Source organism: Lissotriton vulgaris, chromosome 3_1, assembly GCF_964263255.1.
Source record: "Lissotriton vulgaris chromosome 3_1, aLisVul1.2, whole genome shotgun sequence".
NCBI lineage: Eukaryota > Metazoa > Chordata > Amphibia > Caudata > Salamandridae > Lissotriton > Lissotriton vulgaris.
Genome location: NC_141689.1, coordinates 517894624 through 517911473, shown reverse-complemented (window position 1 = coordinate 517911473; position 16850 = coordinate 517894624). Strand labels below are relative to the sequence as shown.

The 16850-nt window shown below is 44.9% G+C and overlaps 1 protein-coding gene across 2 annotated transcripts in view; it reads right to left on the bottom strand.

The window, feature by feature from the left end:
- Positions 1-16850, bottom strand: part of CERT1 (ceramide transporter 1) — an 881084-nt gene that overhangs the window by 804112 nt on the left and 60122 nt on the right. The window lies entirely within an intron of this gene.

Below are 16850 nucleotides of genomic sequence, written 5' to 3'. Positions count from 1 at the left end.
GGACAAATATTCTTTTAAACAAATCGAATCCCCACGCCGCTGATGAATTACTCAGGACAGGGTTTCTCCAGATCGCGTTTGGGGCACTTCACTGGGACGGGTCTCTTGAGAACTGTGTTCACACGACCGTTTCCGCCGTTCATGTCGCAGCCAAGTTCGGATTTCTTTATTTCATCTTTGCGAATGAAGAACAGCGAAGTGTCCATCTCCACATATGAACTGTGAAACCTCCAGACGTGTGTGTGTGTGTAGTGTATGAAACCCTTCTGTCGCCATCCAAGGAGTTTGGGAAAGTCTTGTTCTCGGCTCCAACTCTTTCTCTGAAGTAATTGCCGGCGCTCCTCTCACGGCTACTTTCTGTTCTTGGAGGAGGGGTCCGCGTGTTCGCTTAATGATGGCCGCAGCTCTTACAACTGCTTTTCGTGTGTCCGTGGGCTGGAATGGAGGTTTCTCGCGCACACAGCTCACGTGCCACAGGACTGAGCAATAAAAAATGATGTCATATTTGACACTGTGTGATTCCGGATTGGGAGCCCGCTCGAGTCTCACGAACACTTTTTCACATTCCCGAGTGCACTTCAAGCGGGGGAAACAAACATCTTTATTAGGCGTGAACGTTGCAGTGCATTGTTGGTACATGTAAAAACTGTATTGTATTAAAAATATACATATACGTTTAACTATTGCAACACTTTCTTTTTTATGATTGGGATCAAAATGTCAAGTCAAGTCAAGTCAAGTCAATGAATTTATATAGAGCGCTACATACCCAGAGGGTCTCAAGGCCCTTGAAGAGGGGTGGGGAATTACTGGTCGAATATCCACGTTTTAAGTTGCTTTCGGAATGCTAGGTGGTTCTGAGTGAGGCGAAGGTGAATGTGTTTTCTTGCTCATTTTCAACTTCGCAGTTTAGTGAAATGACACAAAAAAAAGGTGCAATGCCCGACAAAATGCAACAGCAGCTCTGAAGCCCAGGGTGTCTGCGTCCTAGAGGGATTTCGTTCCATCTTAAATCTAGACGCAGTTTTAAAACACAGTGTATTGGGCAAAAATTATAAACAAATAAACCGTGATAGAAAACGTATGGAAAGTGTGGAACTTCCAAGTATTATGTGATCGGAGGGAAGCCGGATGGGGGCGGGAGAGCCTGGTGGGGGGGCGGGAATGCGAGCGAGGGGAGAAGTGTGGCAGGCAGATGCGCGGAGGGAAGCCGGATGGGGGCGGGAGAATAGGGAGAGGAGATGCGCGTGGATGGGGCGGGAGAGCCTGGTGAGGGGGTGGGAATGCGAGCGAGGGGAGAAGTGTGGCAGGCAGATGCGCGGAGGGAAGCCGGATGGGGGCGGGAGAATAGGGAGAGGAGATGCGCGTGCTTGTGTGGTCACGTGACCCGCTTTTGTGGTCACGTGACTCACATGCACTGTGAAGAAACCGCAGTGGTTTCACAAGTCGATCAAGCCCTTGAATTTTCGCCTATTACATTCGCAAGCGAATGATAATAGGCGAAACCTAAAAACCGCATGGGAATAGCCTTTCTCAGACAGGGGACAACAGGTTTAAGGGTCAGAGGCCAAGTTCTGTAATTAGAACTGACCAGCACTACTGAACGTAAAATGTCCACGCAGGAAGCCACTGTGACAGTTTGTGATTTCTACATTATACTATGAAAGCTTGTAATGTTACAGGGTAGTTTAATAAACTGATTTCATTGTATTAATTACCTTTCCTGATTCTAACATTGTAGGGTAAAACACTACAGTTAATGTTTTAGGTAACATTAGCTAAAGAAAATATTGCATATTCTGTTAGGAGCACATGGGGATATCACTGTTTTCCTGAGAAATAATACAAGTGTAGGAGATATGCAGGTGGGGTTTATACTATTGAATATCATCATAAAGGGATAGCAGTTTCTGTAGGCCATATGCTGAGAATAGCTCTGCCATGCATACAGAAATAATGGTTTTCACTCAAAATGGTTGTGCTAGGGCCAGATCAAAAGGCTATGAAATAAAGTTTCCATTAATGTGCTTGTAACGGAGAGGGCCAGAGGGTGGAAAAACTTCCACCACAGGAAGCATGGTGGGTCACTGATCCTTCCTCCCCTCCTTCCCTTCAGGACGACTGGTCATCTTAGCCTCTCCTAGACGAAACGGAGGAGAAAGAGCACAGCGCCTTTAACTGGGCCTATACAGAGAACGAGGACACGCCCACCCGTGACGTCGGAATCTCCAGAGTGGAGAAAACCCTGGAAGAGAGAAGCGGCGTGTGACGACACCCAGGAGAGAGAAGCCGGAGCGTGGTGGAGAATTAGCAGTGACGAGAGCGGAGAACGGAGTCCAGGAAGAGAGAAGGAAGGCGAGACAGGAGTCCAACGGTCCTGTGACGTGCTGTGCCACACTCCCGAGAGAGGAGTGGGGCTGCAACAGGTACGTCAGCGGCAACAGGCTGGGTTGGGAGGCAGGGAGACCCTCCTCCGTTAGTGCTGCAGACTGCTCCTGTCTTATTTGTAAATAGCCTGTAAAAACTCCTGTACAGCTTCCTTTAACCTTTTTACCTTGTCCTTACAACCCTACCCTGCACCTTCTCACCACAAAACCCTCGGCGCGACCTTGACTGTAATAGCACGCAGAACTCAGCGGTGTCCTTTCACGTTCCAGGTTCCCCTAGGCCTCTAGAGAGATCTTGAGTCCTGACAGCCTTTTTTTTGTTTTGTTGTTTCCTTAGCGAGCCACCGGTGGGAAACCAACGTGAATGCTCCACGTAGCGGACCTAAGGAAGGTGGACGTTCCAGTCAAGGTGGAGGAAAAGACCTGTGCCACAACGGACCCGGCAGAGTTTGCTCGTGAAAGACTGACATCCCGCACCCGAAAGACCTTACCAAAAATAAAGCCTCATCTAACCCGCAAAAGATTCCAGTCCCTTACTGCACCCACTTCACAGTGCTATTATGTTACACAGCTCAATGAGCTAAAGGAATTGATAGTTGGTTAAGGATTAATGTCTTCTAGTAAAGTGGTACAGTCCAATAGTATTGGACATGGCCTCTTTGGTGTGGTTTCTCCTAGTTATCTATCTCCTACAAGTTTGTTTGAGCCCAGCTGCCAAAAAGGGTGGGGGGGGGGGGTAAATACTGTCGAAAGGAGGTCACCTGTTTCGGTTACCTACTGTCGAATGGGGGAGGAGATTAGGGAGATTAGCTCCTGGACAAATTAAGGGTAAACAAAATGAAGTAACACATTTTCATTTTTCTTGATTTATGTTCTCTCTCTCTCTCTTTCTCACTCTTAAGCTGATCTAAGCGGTCTAGGAACAACCATGAATCATTTAATTGGCTATTCAGTAATACCGTTTTAAAATGGTACGAATTAATAGTGATAACACCATTGTTTATTGTTATTCTCATGCTATATACAGTTTTGCAAAGGGATTACTAGTCTCTTATTAGTCTGTGTAATTGAGCTGACAAGCCCTTATTAGAGCTGGTGAATAGTTTTTTTATTTATTTGAAAATTATGTTACCTAGTCCAGATCGTGAAAAGTAGAATGCACAGGGGTTCACATTGTTAGGAAAGATGCCCAAGTGATCCTCAGCAAACATTTTTAAGGAAAACATTGCTTTGTAGGAGTTTGTTTGCCACAAAAGGTTCTGCCGGAGAAATTCATGTACCCACTATGTTGACGTTTTTGGCAGTTATTTATGTAATAAGGATCCCTGTTAAATTAGCAGTTTTAGATTTTCCCGACGCATCTATAACATGAGAGCATGGTCCGCTGTGTAAAACGTAGGAGTTTTTACGTAAGAAAAATAATTTTAGAAGGGTCTGCAGTCCTGCACAAGTAGTGAAAGTTTATGACTTACGAAACACAAACTTGGTAAGACGAGAAGCACAAAAGAATGCTTGTTCTAAAAATTCCCTTTCTTGAAGTTCTTCAGATGAATAACATAGGAATACACAAATGTAAGGATTTAGAGTATGTCCGTACTGGTTTTTTTTTTCCCTCAGAATTTGGTAAATGAACATAGACTTCCTTGGCTGCTTGGGAATGGAAGAAACAAATAGTGTAACGTTTTACTCTTGTCAGTTCACCAAAAAGTTCCTTTTATACTCGCTAATAGGTCCAGGTTTTTTTTTCTTCCAGATAGATGAAGTGGTTTTTGGGTGCCTTGCTAATGCATGGGCGCCCCAAGACTAAAGAAGTTTTCGGAAATAGAGTATCCTCTCTGTTGATAGATATGTATTTTTTTTTGTAAACATATTTTTATTAATTTTCATTGCAACAGTCAGAAATTCTCTATTATATGTATCAAACTTCCTCCCCCCCTTCATTCGACAATCAATGGTTTCAATCATCTAATAAAGATTCCGCTAATGAAAGTTTGTGTCCAGCGTTCCCCTTGTTTAACAATAATATGCTGCTTCATACCACCAATCCACCGTTATTGTGGTAGCTAACCACCACTGTTTACATATTAGATTAACCAAATGAACAATTGAGAGCTCTCTCCCCTCTCCACCGTCCCTGCCACCGGTGTGTTCTTGCAATCGTGACAAATCCAGAGATAAGTTTTGTGTTGGCAATAGGCCAGGATGCTCTATCAGGGTTCTATAGTTACCCTTGTACGCCTCATCAGACTATTCCCTGTGTTCCCTGGTTGATTGGTTTATCAGCGTCTGAACAAACTCCTCCCATGCTCTCGCCCCATCCATCGCCTTTTCATTCTTCTGTCGGAGCGCCTGCTGGTAGCGAACTGCTTCATCACTACTAGCTCACTAAAGCAGCTCCATTCTCCATCTCTTACCACTGGGACCCTCTTTTGATTTCCAGCTCATTGTAATTTCCCTTTTCGCTGGTACTAGGCCCATATCTACAAACTTACTAGTTACCTTCGTCTTGGAGGTGGGAGGAAACCAGTGTAGTATGCATGTAGCCATATCAAAGACCAATTGGCACTCCGTTACTTCTTCCCAATAGCTCCCCAGGGTCGGACATCCCCATAACATATGCTCCAAGTCTGCTCCCACTGCAGCACATCTAGGACACATCACATTGTTAGCATTAAAATATTGCATGATCTTACCAGGTATCAAATACGCTCCATGTATGATAAAGAAATGCACCAGTTGGAATCGCGCGTTTCTAGTGCCCTTCCATGCTCTACGCTGAATGTGCCCCCATGTGGCCTCCGGTATGGGTTTTCCAATGCTCACTTCCCATTTTAGGTGCAGCTCGTCCAACGGGGCTAAAACCTCGTTCAACATCCTTGAGTATAAGCATGTAACTGCTTTAAACGTACCAGCTGCCATCATAACATTAACACACCATTGTTATTTTAGGCTCTATCAATTCCTCCTTCCAATGCTTCTGAATCGCACGCATTAGGGCCGCATGGATCAAAGAATCTCCCCTGGGGAGATCAAACATCTCTTGTAGTACCTGATAAGTCAACAGTTTCCCATCCTCGTACAAGTCCCCCAGTACTTGGATACCTGCTTGCTCCAATTCCCACAACGATGTCCAGTCTCCTCCATGAGGCAATGCTGTCAGCATTCCCAGTGGTATCTCCGGCGCGTAAGGGTGCTGCATGCCCGCCCTCCGCTGGCTCTTATTCCAATAGATCCTCAGAGTCTTCTCTTCCAATGTGAGATCTCTAAGGTCCAGTCGCTGCTGCAGTACTATAAATGACAGAACATGTCTCGGAATTTCTCCACCTCTTGCAGATTCAGGGCCCCTAAACTCCAAGGCCACCGCTTGTGTAAGAACCTGTAGTTGCGCTGCTATATAATACAATTCGAAGTCGGGCACTGCTAATCCTCCCTACACTCTTGGTCTCATCAATGTTTTGGGGGCCACTCTGCATCTCCCTATATTCCCTTCTAGTATATCACGGACGCCATGATAGACATGGACTCCGAGGTACGCTAAACAAGACGGTTCCCACCGCACAGCCATTGGCATCTTAGGTGCTACCCTCCCTGGCTGCACCGGGAATAAGCATGTTTTAGACCAATTAACTTGCAATCCTGAAACCGTCCCAAAGTCTGATAACAGTCGTGCTGCTCCTGCCAATGCTTCATCCGTATTCGCCAAAAACAATAACAAATCATCTGCGTATAAGGAGATGTGTTGTTGTTCCCCTCTAAAAGCCAGGCCCTCATAGCACTGTCCCAACCGAGCCCGTGCTGCCAGCGGTTCTATTGCCAAAGCAAATAATAGCACGGAAAGTGGGCAACCCGGTCGTGTCCCACGGGCAACCGCGTACCTGGGGGAAATCATTTGCCCTACTTTAACTCTTGCCACTGCCGAGGCATACAGCACCGTTGTCCATCCCACAAACGCCTCTCCCAGCCCAAAGCAGCCCATCGTTTCATACAAATACTTCCATTCTAGGCTATCAAAGGCCTTTTCTAGGTCCACAGAGTGGATTGCCGCCATGGGCGAGCCTTCACAAGCTTCCCCTAAAACCCTCAACTGTCTTCGCACATTGGTAGCAGTATTCCTGGTAGGGATAAACCCAGCCTGATCCTCATGTACCAGGCTTGTCACATGCTGCAGCAGGCGCGACACCAGGATCCGACTAAGGATCTTATAGTCCGTGGACAGCATTGATAATGGGCGATACGCCGCTGTGTCCGTGCTATCCCTTCCTGGCTTTAATAATAGGACAATGAGGGACTCACGCATAGTCTCCAGCAGCTGTCCCAATTTCGGCGCCTCACTATAGACCTCTAATAGCCTTGGTGCCAATACAGCTATATAATGCAAATAAAATTCAACTGGTAACCCATCCACTCCCGGGGACTTATTCCGTCATCTGTTTAATGGCACTTCTAATCTCCTCAAGCGTACAGCCCCGGCCCAAATGTTTCGCCTGTTCCTCATCTAGTTGTGGAAGTGCCACGTTCTCCAGGAAGGACTTAATATCAGTTTCGTCTGCAGTTAATGTACTCTCGTAAAGCCTCTCATAATATTCCCGGAACTCATGCATAATCTCCCTTGGAGTATAGACCATACTATCCTCACCCACCCCTAGGGCCAAGATCGGGAAGCCCAGCGGTATAGGATTCGCCAACTAGGCCAGCAGCGTTCCTGCCTTGTCGCCCTCTGCAGGAGCTTCCTCAACGTACTTCCTGTAATCAAAGCAGCGCAGCCTCTCTACCTCCTGGGCCAACATCTCTTTAGCCTATATTACTTCTTTCTGGAGTACTGGGTGCTCCGGCCTTGCCTGCTCCGCTAACCTCAATCCACGGTCCGCTTTCTCAACGTCCAGCAGCAGGGTTTTCCTTATTCCAGCATACTTGCTTATGCATATCCCCCTTACTACCACCTTAAAGGCGTCCCATTCCACCGCCCTAGTAGTAGCGGTTTCTGCGTTCTCAGTAAAGTAGTGTGCTATTGATGGAGCAGGGATTCGCATGTAAAGCGCCCTGCTCGCATACAAAACCCTTGCCTAACTGTATAATCATATTAACACAATTGTTCGTCATTTATTAAGCGTTTTCCCAAACACGCGGGTGTCCCCGGGATGCTTGCTTGTATGTCTTTCTCATACTGACGAAGCTTGCACTAAAGACACGGCTGCTTCGCTGAAATTCAGTCTGCGCATGCGTCGGTCATACTCATGTGATGTGACGCACTCGCATTCTGGAGGGAATCTGTGCTCATGCGCACTGTTGCAAACATGGCCGCTTGTCTCTCATCACGTTTTCTGCTTGCTACTGCTGCTTTAGCCTATCTGTCTTTTTCACACTAAACAATAATGCTATAGCCATTATAAAGTAAGGGTTGGTTAAAATTTTATCATGGTATACAGTGTGATCATTTTGTATGTGATCTTAATTTGTTCTCGCTTACTTTTCATGTACCGCGTCTCTGGGGCTGGGAAATCGGGAGCGGAGCCATACTTGAGGCTCTGCTGGGCACCGTCACATGACCGGAGAAAAACTCCATTGCGCAGAAGCTGAAACAAGCCAGCTGGCTCCTGAAGCCCAATGCGCCTGAGAAACCAGCACAAGATGATGAAACTCACCTTGAAAAACCAGAGACTTTGTTGCAATGCCTTGTGCACTCATATTTTCTATTGTATTCTATGGATGGGAACGTGAACCTAAGGGGCGGACAAGAAAAATTTAAATTCATGATGGGAACGTTGAATTCTAGGAGGTGGTAATGACCGCACCACCTCTCCTGACCAATCATAATGTGAGAAACTGTCACTTGCAACATTGGTGGGTGGTCTAAGGGTCCCCAAAATAGTATAATTACCCTAGTTTGGCTTAGGAAAATTGTCCGACTTGTCCGAGTAGCAGACCTGTCACTGACCCTACGAACTCTATAGGTGCTCGAACTGAAGTGCTGCGGAGCACTCTGTCCATACTTTCCACAATCTCCTAAGGGGTGGAAATAATCCTAAGTGCTGGCGGAGCACTTTGCCTGGGGAATTCAAAAAACCCAATCGGGGTTACTGGCGGATTACTTACAGAAAGGGGTAACGCAGGCGTTGCTTCCGGAGCTGTGGGTGTTGGTCGTACCTTGGTGAGCCCAGTCCTGATCCCAAATCCTGAGGGGTATCCTGTCCTTACTGTCTGTGAGCGGTACCTGCTCGCATTCTGGCATTCCTTCCTGAGGGTCCTTGTCCCCGTCCTTCCAACTGACCCGTGGCCAGGGTTAGTCTTCTCTCTGAACTAGGTAAATATCAGCCCGTGGGTTTGCGTCTCTCTTTCTCTCTCTATCTCTCCCTCTCTCCATTTTTTATAAAACACTCTCGCCTGTGATATTGCTCTATCGCCTTGAAAAGCAAGTTATATGAAAATTGTTTATTAGAATTGTTCCACTTCTCTCCCCACCTTTAGAGAATTACCAAACTGTTATATTTTATTAGCATGTTCCGATTTTTCCCTTTCCTTTAGTTTGGTTGCGGTGAACCCAGTAAGAATAGATTAAGGCACTTAGGTTAAGTACATGTTCTAGGTCCCATTCATGTCCTGTGTCCTAGTATAAAGTTGCAGTGACTAGCTCTGTTCTAAAAATTCCTACCTCTAGTTTTCCCATATACTAAATGGTCCTAGTGTTAATTCATAGTTACCTAATGGTTCTGATTTTGATGTTTGACGCATTACTTTGCATATCACTTATTGCCTTGTCCTACTCTCTTTGAACTTCTATATAAAGTTTTGAACATCCTCAGGTGTCTGTGGTCATTTTACAAAAATTGTGGATAAGTATGTACGGATTATAAAGAGTAATTGTTCCTAGGTCCTGTCTACTATTTCCCTGATAGCTCCAGATCTGTCATAATAATTGTGCCTGTGGTAAGTCAGGTGCATGGTAAGCAGAGGTGAAACCAATCCTTAATGCTCCTAGAAGCGTGCAGGAGGAAAATAAAAGCAATCATCACCCGGTTCGCCCCAAATTGTTAGTGTGGTATTTAAAACTTTGCACGACAGGGCCCAGTGCGTGTAAAGAATAGGTAACCTTGGTGACCCGGGTGACCTGCGCGCTCTAGCACTATCCCCTCTCCCAACTCTCTGCGGAACACTGGGTCATCTAGTGTCTCAAGGCGCAATCGCCATGTGGGAATTTCAGCTTTGTCCTTCGTCCAATGCAAGGTAATCAGCAGCGGGTTGTGGTCGGACTGAGTCCTAGTGAGATATTCAGAATGGGTTACGGAAGACACTACCAATGGGGAGCACAGAATGGTGTCTAGCCGAACATGAAGCTAGTGTAACGCTGAGAAATAGGAATAATCCCGATCTTGCGGGTGATGCGACCTCCACACATCTACCAAATGCCACCTAGTCTGCCAATCAAGCCTATACTTGGACAATCTATGAACTGGAGACTCTGACAAGGGGGGGGTGAGACCATTCCAGGAGCACATCCGCAATCGAATTAAAATCCCATCCCAATATGATCGGGCCCGCCAGGAACTGCGCTAGAGTGCCGGACATCCGGTCCAGAAATCGCGCCTGGTCCACATTAGGAGCATAAATACTACATAAGGTTACCTCCCTGCCATATAGTCGCCCTTCGACCGCAACAAATCTGCCCTCACCATCTATTGTGTGTTTAAGCATCTGAAAGGGGACCCGCCCTGATCCAAATCAGTGCCCCCCTCGCAAACGCCAAATAAGATGTGCTAAAAACCTGTCCCCTCCATCTACGCTGCAGCGCTAAGCCCTCTGCGTTGGTGAGGTGCATTTCTTGGAGCAATGCTATGTGCACCCCCTTCCTGACCAAATATGCATTAACCTTGTGGCGCCTTGTCATCTTATGTAGTCCCCGCACATTCCAGGTAATACAGGATAGATTATATGTATGCCTTGTCTGGAGATTTTTTGTTCTGTCCACCAATAGATATCTACTGCCCTACAACCATTGCCAGAGGGGCGCGGACATCAGATTTAGCCTGGGGAGTCAGCCCCGATCCAGCTTGGAATTGAGGTAAAGGGAACCAGCACAGGCGTTGCTGGCAAGTAGGACCACAGTGAAGGTAGAAGGCTGGAAACACTAAGGCCCTGTAACACAACGTGAAGTGTGTACCCCTGCTACTGTCTTGGACGAAAGACGGGGTCACGAATCAGGACGGAGAATTCTTTGCGTGGATCCAGTTTTTGATGCCCAGTTGAGAGAGTCAGACTGACAAGGACGGCAAGGAGGCTTTTGCTTGAGGTGACCCCCTTTGAAACAAGGGTTGCTTCAGATACTCCAGCATCAGGCCTCTGAATCCTGGTCCCAAAGTGAATGCAAGTCTGCACCTCTCTTTGTTTATCAAGAGGTGCCTGGGCATACTGGGTACAATCTGTGGTCCAACAAAAGAGCAATGTGCCAGCGGAGCAACACAGAAGTTAGGGAAGGACTTAAGTTCAGGGTACAGGTGCTGTGCCTTTGGTGCCTGTTATATTAAAGTGAAGAATACTGGTGCACTGCCTGCGACACTGGACAGGATCGCTGAGGGCATTTGCCTCAGAGGTGGGGTGCCCTATCCTGAAAGAAAAAAGAAACTTTGGGCCCCGATTGTCTGTTTGAGTTGCAAGCTGGGCAGCTCCCCCGTTGGAAAATAACTTTTTTTTAAAATGTATGTTTATTAATAAAGGTTTGCGACAGACAAGTATACAGTATTGACATATGTAGTTAGCAAATTATACTCTTCAGCATGCACGTTACAGGGGTCGAAAAGAAACAAACAGATTTCAAAGAGTTGTGTCTCTATCCATATTTCTACACATTTCCAATTCTACCATGGGTGAAACACAGATCCCTCCCCTATAGGTGTTTCATTTTGACCACTTCTTATCCCATTTCTTCGGGCACCCCCTGATTATAAACACCTCCTTCTCCGCAATCATACATCTATCTAATTCTTTCAGCCATACCGATAAAACAGGTGATGCAGTTTCACCCCATCCCTTTGCCAGTTCTCTTTTGACCAGTGTGTATCTCAGCGTCACTAGTTGTTGGTCAATTTCAGTCAGTTCCGAGTCCGCCCATATGTTTAGCAGGCCCAGGCGGGACGTCAGGTCCACAGTCTTACCCAATGCCGACTGCATTATGGTTTGTGGCCCTTTCCCAGAGACCTCGTACCATCGGGCACTCCCATAATCCTGAGTTGTATCAGTCTGAATCTGAGCATGATGGCTGCCTCCCTAGGTGACATAAGAGCCTCCCGCCAGTCTTCTTCTTCGATCAGCCCCAGGTCTCTCTCCCACTGCTCTTTGAGCTTGCCAAAACTATCTGGTAGATTATTACTAAGTTTTTTGTACGTCAAGGATATTGCTTTAGACGGCAGTAGGCCATCAAGTAAGCGATTCTCCAGTGGTGACGAGTCTGGTATGTCCTCACAGTTCAGGAAGGCCGCCAGTAAGGCATGCCTTATTTGTATCTAAAGACCTCCCCCGGAGCCATCTGATAGCTTTTGAAGATCCTCAAACTTGAGTATTGCTCCCTTCCTAACCAAGTCCTTCACTGCCGAGATGTGGAAAATAACTTTTGATGAACAATAGGAACCTGCCTGTGAGGCTGAGACGGACACAGGGAAAAGACTCACCTCTGGCTGGTTGTACAGCGACTTCTATTCTTCTAGTACTTTTTAGCAATGTACCCCTTTGGTCGTCCCATTTTTGAGGAGGAGCAGCCCGGTGTGGCTCCTCGTCCTAATTCCCATGGCCCCGTTTGCTCCTCCTGGTCCCCCAACACAAAGATTGTTTTTGTGACAATATGTCTAGTTGCTTTAACATTTGCATTCGGAATGTCTTTGCTTCAGCAAGAAAAATATTTTGTGAACACTTTGATAAATACTACTCTGACCTCCTCGTGAATATATCATTGATACCCTTTCCTCATAAAGAAGAACACTGGAAAGGTCTATTAAAAATTTTACTTTTTTATTAAGATAGAATGTTGTGGTTGAAGTCACGACCAAGAGAATAAAGTTAAGAGCAGTCTTCTTTATTTAAGACATAGGCAACACAAGTAAGGATTTCCGTCCTGCCTCAGCAACCGCCAGATAGAGAATGCTGAATACAGAACCTATAATACTTAACACTCCAATAAAAGAAGGCAGTGATGCAGACTAGAACTAGAACATAGGTGATGTCAGCCTGTAAGGGAAAAGTAAGGCACAACATAAGTATATTAGACATTTGCTGTTGGCTATTTTGAAGTTGAAATAGATGGTCACTGAAATACATCGGAGCCCTGAAACTTAGAATTGGACTGGATGGTTTTGGGATTTACTTTCTGCTTGGGGTTGGAAAATAATGATAGTTCTGTTTGTAATAATAGCCATTATTTTCTACTGCTACTTGTGTGTTCATTATGGCCTAATGCTCTGTTCCCTTTGTGCTCCTGCCTATAAATTATATATACCCGTTTAACAGAAAATGTAGAATATAAATGCCCACCTAGCAATGGTCAGGATATTAATGGATTTTTAAGTGTAGATGTGCAGGATAACTTCATGCTTCTATTAATTCATAGCGGATGTCTTCAGCTAATGCTAAAACGGCCATCTGTGGAAACTAGCAGAAATCGCTGTTAGCATGATGTGAAGCCATTTTGTTTGTGGCAGCCATTTTATTTAATGAACATTATAGGTAGTGAGATGCACACCATTGTACTCCTTGTTTGCTCAGCTTGTCTAATTCAGACATATACAGGCGTGCAAGCTAGATTTGCGCTCCACCCAATTGCGCTACCTAGCTATACCAGCTGCACAGCCACATTTGTTGCTAAATGAATATAATAAATTGAGTTTCTGTATAAATAATCTTCAGTTTATCCACTTTGTTTACTCCATTGCTTCTACTTTTTACCACTTCGCATCGATTTATTCTATTCATTCTCGTATTGTCCAAAAATATTCATGAAAACACAGGAAGAAGAGATTTTTCCACATGTCACAACTATTTAAAATTTACCCAATGAATTTCGTGATATTTCCTTCGTCATGGGTATCTATAAAAAAACTACATAAACACGACCATCAGCATGATTATTACGTCCCGGATTAAAATTATGAATGTTGTGGAGATTGGTGCAGAGCCTTGGTTATTTGTTCCAAATTTAGTTTAGAGTTCCATTAAAAGATTATGGGTGCTATACGGGTAACGCCTCCTGTCCTGGACGTCTGAATTCAAAACTGGTTTATGTGCTTCTAATGGTACATTAGTGGCATCCCCATGTGCACACCTTCAGGTTCCTTGTCACCCAATTGTTTAATCACTTCATTTCATTCTTCCTCTAATTATAGCGATGCTCCCTGAGGAACGGCTTTGTGCCCGAAATGCATAGGAGTCAAAACAAAGCTAGATGCCATGTTTTTGTGGAAGAATGAAATGAAGTGATGAAACAATTTCATGAATATAATCTCACGATAATGAACAAGGAGAATAAATAAACATTCTATTATAAAAAAAGAAGCAAAATTCATTTGTGGAGTCCTAGTTGGGTGACAAGGAACCTGAAGGTGTGCACATGGGGATGCAACTAATGTACCATTAGAAGCACATATACCAGTCCTGATTAAAATAAACAAACTTAGTGCCTCTATATATTACTTTAAAAGAATTATTCTTTCTGAAACGCTGCACGTTCAACAGCATAATTCTGGTCTCGGCTACAATTATTTTCGAACAGTTGTTTGTTGATTCATGCACTGAACCCTGTCGAACACACCAACTTTTTAGAAAAACATCACATATCTTTAAATATAAGCTGTTTAGACCTAGCATCTTTGGCGTGGTTTCCCCTGTCTTTTTGCCACTGCCTCCTGTATTTTTGACGCTCTGCTGGATTTCTTTTTTGCTGGTTTAGATGCTTTGGGTACTTTGCCACTGCTGATCAGGGTCAAAGTGCAAGTGTTCCCTGTGTAACTTGTGATTGTAATTGGTTATCCATGATTGGCATATTTGTCTCACCTAGAAGTCCCTAGTAAAGTGCACTAAGTGTGCCAGGGCTGGTGATACAAATGCTACTAGTGGGCCTGCAGCATAGATTGTGCCACCCACATGAGTAGCCCTAAAATGGTGTCTCAGGCCTGCCACCGCAGTGCCTGTGCGCAGTCTGAACTGCCATGTCCTCCTGGTCACTGTCCCCATTGACCAGGCCTAACCCTTCCCTTTCTGTGCACATTGGTCACCCCTATGGAAGGCCCAAGGTACCCCCTTGGGCAGGGTGCAGTGTATGTGAAAGGTAGAGCATGTACTAGTGCAGGTGACATGCTCTGGTAGTGAATGACAGCCATTTTCGTTTTTCACTATTGTAAGGCTACCTTGCCCATAGGTTATCATGGGGAATGCTGGCTACAATGGCTACCACCATATCTTCCCATAGGAGCAAGGTAGGGCATAAAAGTCTGGTATCCCTGAACTCAGAATTTGATAACACATCTATTTCTATTCTTAGCCACAAGAGCGTGCTTACCTGGACATGTGTTCCTCTGAATACATACTCTTAGATTCATTTAGATTCATTTAGCAACGGATGTGGCTGTGCAGCTGGTATAGGGATCAGACGAGGTCCCTTAGTGTTCAGCCATTTTATTTAGCCATGTGCTCGCCATGTGCCTCTCCCTCTTCACTATTGCCTGCCCTTGTATTTTGCTTGAGTCATCAGTTACAGTCAGAGCACTGCATATGCTCAGGAAGGCCTGTAGCTGCGAGAATGCACCTGCTCTTAAAGTAACTGTCAGGCTATTTTAACTAATGTCAGCAACTCTGTTACTCCTCCTACTTTGTTGACTAAGTATTTTCTGTAAGTCCATATATGTAAAATAGCTATTCATATGTATACTTGGATCGCCTCTTTTAGAACCTCCATGCTTACACTGCAACCATCACAGTTTAAAAGGCCCATGGTTTCTGTACTCCTGGGACTACCTCATTCAGTGGCCTGAGGATACCGTATTGACTTAGTCTCTCTCATGAGCGGATAATGAATATATTTCCTTGAAATTACAGCTTTCGTGCCAATTTCTTCTTTGTTGGTTTAAGGACCAGTGCATCAGTGAGCCACTAAAAAGGCCTTTTATTCCATACCTACATCCCATCCTTTGAGCAATGCACCTTCCTAAGGTCCAAATAGGAGTTCAACAACCAATACTGACCTTTAAACCGACAAAACTGCATTACCAAGTTTGGTAATCCAAACTACCCATCAATCAGGACCATGAGAAGGAGATACGGAACCAAAGGAGGCATTTAGAGAGCAGAGCCAGAAAACACATAAACTGTAAGTTGCTGCTGTAGAGGTTAGGAAATACTGGATGACAGAATATCACGATGAGCCTGTACACGACTCGCGAAAAATGTATTACGAGCTAGCGAAGCATGTGCCCTTATCTCTTAGGATACTAATTACAATGTAAGCAGTCTCGTTTAACGATAAGAAAATGTACGCTGATTTCTAAAAGAAGTTTCAATAGCAGGTCAATATTAATCACAGAAACAAAATACTGTAAATCAGGTTATTAGTGATTGATATTTTGATGGTCTGCTTTAACCTTTAGAGTACTCCAAAATAATGCAATTCCCATTAGTCAACAGTGATATTGGAAAATGTCTCAAGAGACTGATTTGGATGTTTGCATGAAGCTATGAAGTTTCGACATCATGTCTGAGCTAGGCAGGACTAAACCGGAAACACAAGCTAGGAAACCTACTCAATTAAATTTATTTTTAAAGGGCAGTCATGTCGTTATGGCCGAGCAGTTCTGGTGCAGTTATTTTAACTGGCACTTGTTGATGTCAATCTGAACCTTCTATAAGTTCAATCACAAGAACGGCGTTGATCCTGTTGTGATACAAATAACTAGTTGATGGATGGAAGAGGAGTACGGTGAGAGCGCACTGTCACATCCCAACACTCAATCTGCCCCAATGCATCATGATAAATGCAGTGCATGATAACACTTACATCAGTAGTAGGTTTTCATTTTTCACCCTTGTTGGTACAGCCTGTGCTGTGTATCTCTAGACACGCGTTTCTGGATTCATTCCTTCATCAGCAGAAAACAAGAAATCATTTAGGTGGTGATGAATGGAATGGCTGAATTAATCTCACCAATCAGCGATCACTTTTGGCTTTGTGGCTCCATTTTAGTCCATCGTCTAGGTTCATTCTAGGCAAAGGCCTGCATTATAGAAATCAATATTAACCCTGCTCCTCATGAGAACAGTCCATCCTGAACTGTCAGAGAGGCCCCTTTCAGTAGGGACCACATGCAACCCCAGGACAGTTTAGGGCCTAGTCAATAAGCTGTAAGATTCAGTACAATGCGACAGTAAGAATGAGACCCTGTTAGACCTGTCTGCATCTGGGGGTGTTCTAACCATCATTATTTATTTTTGTCC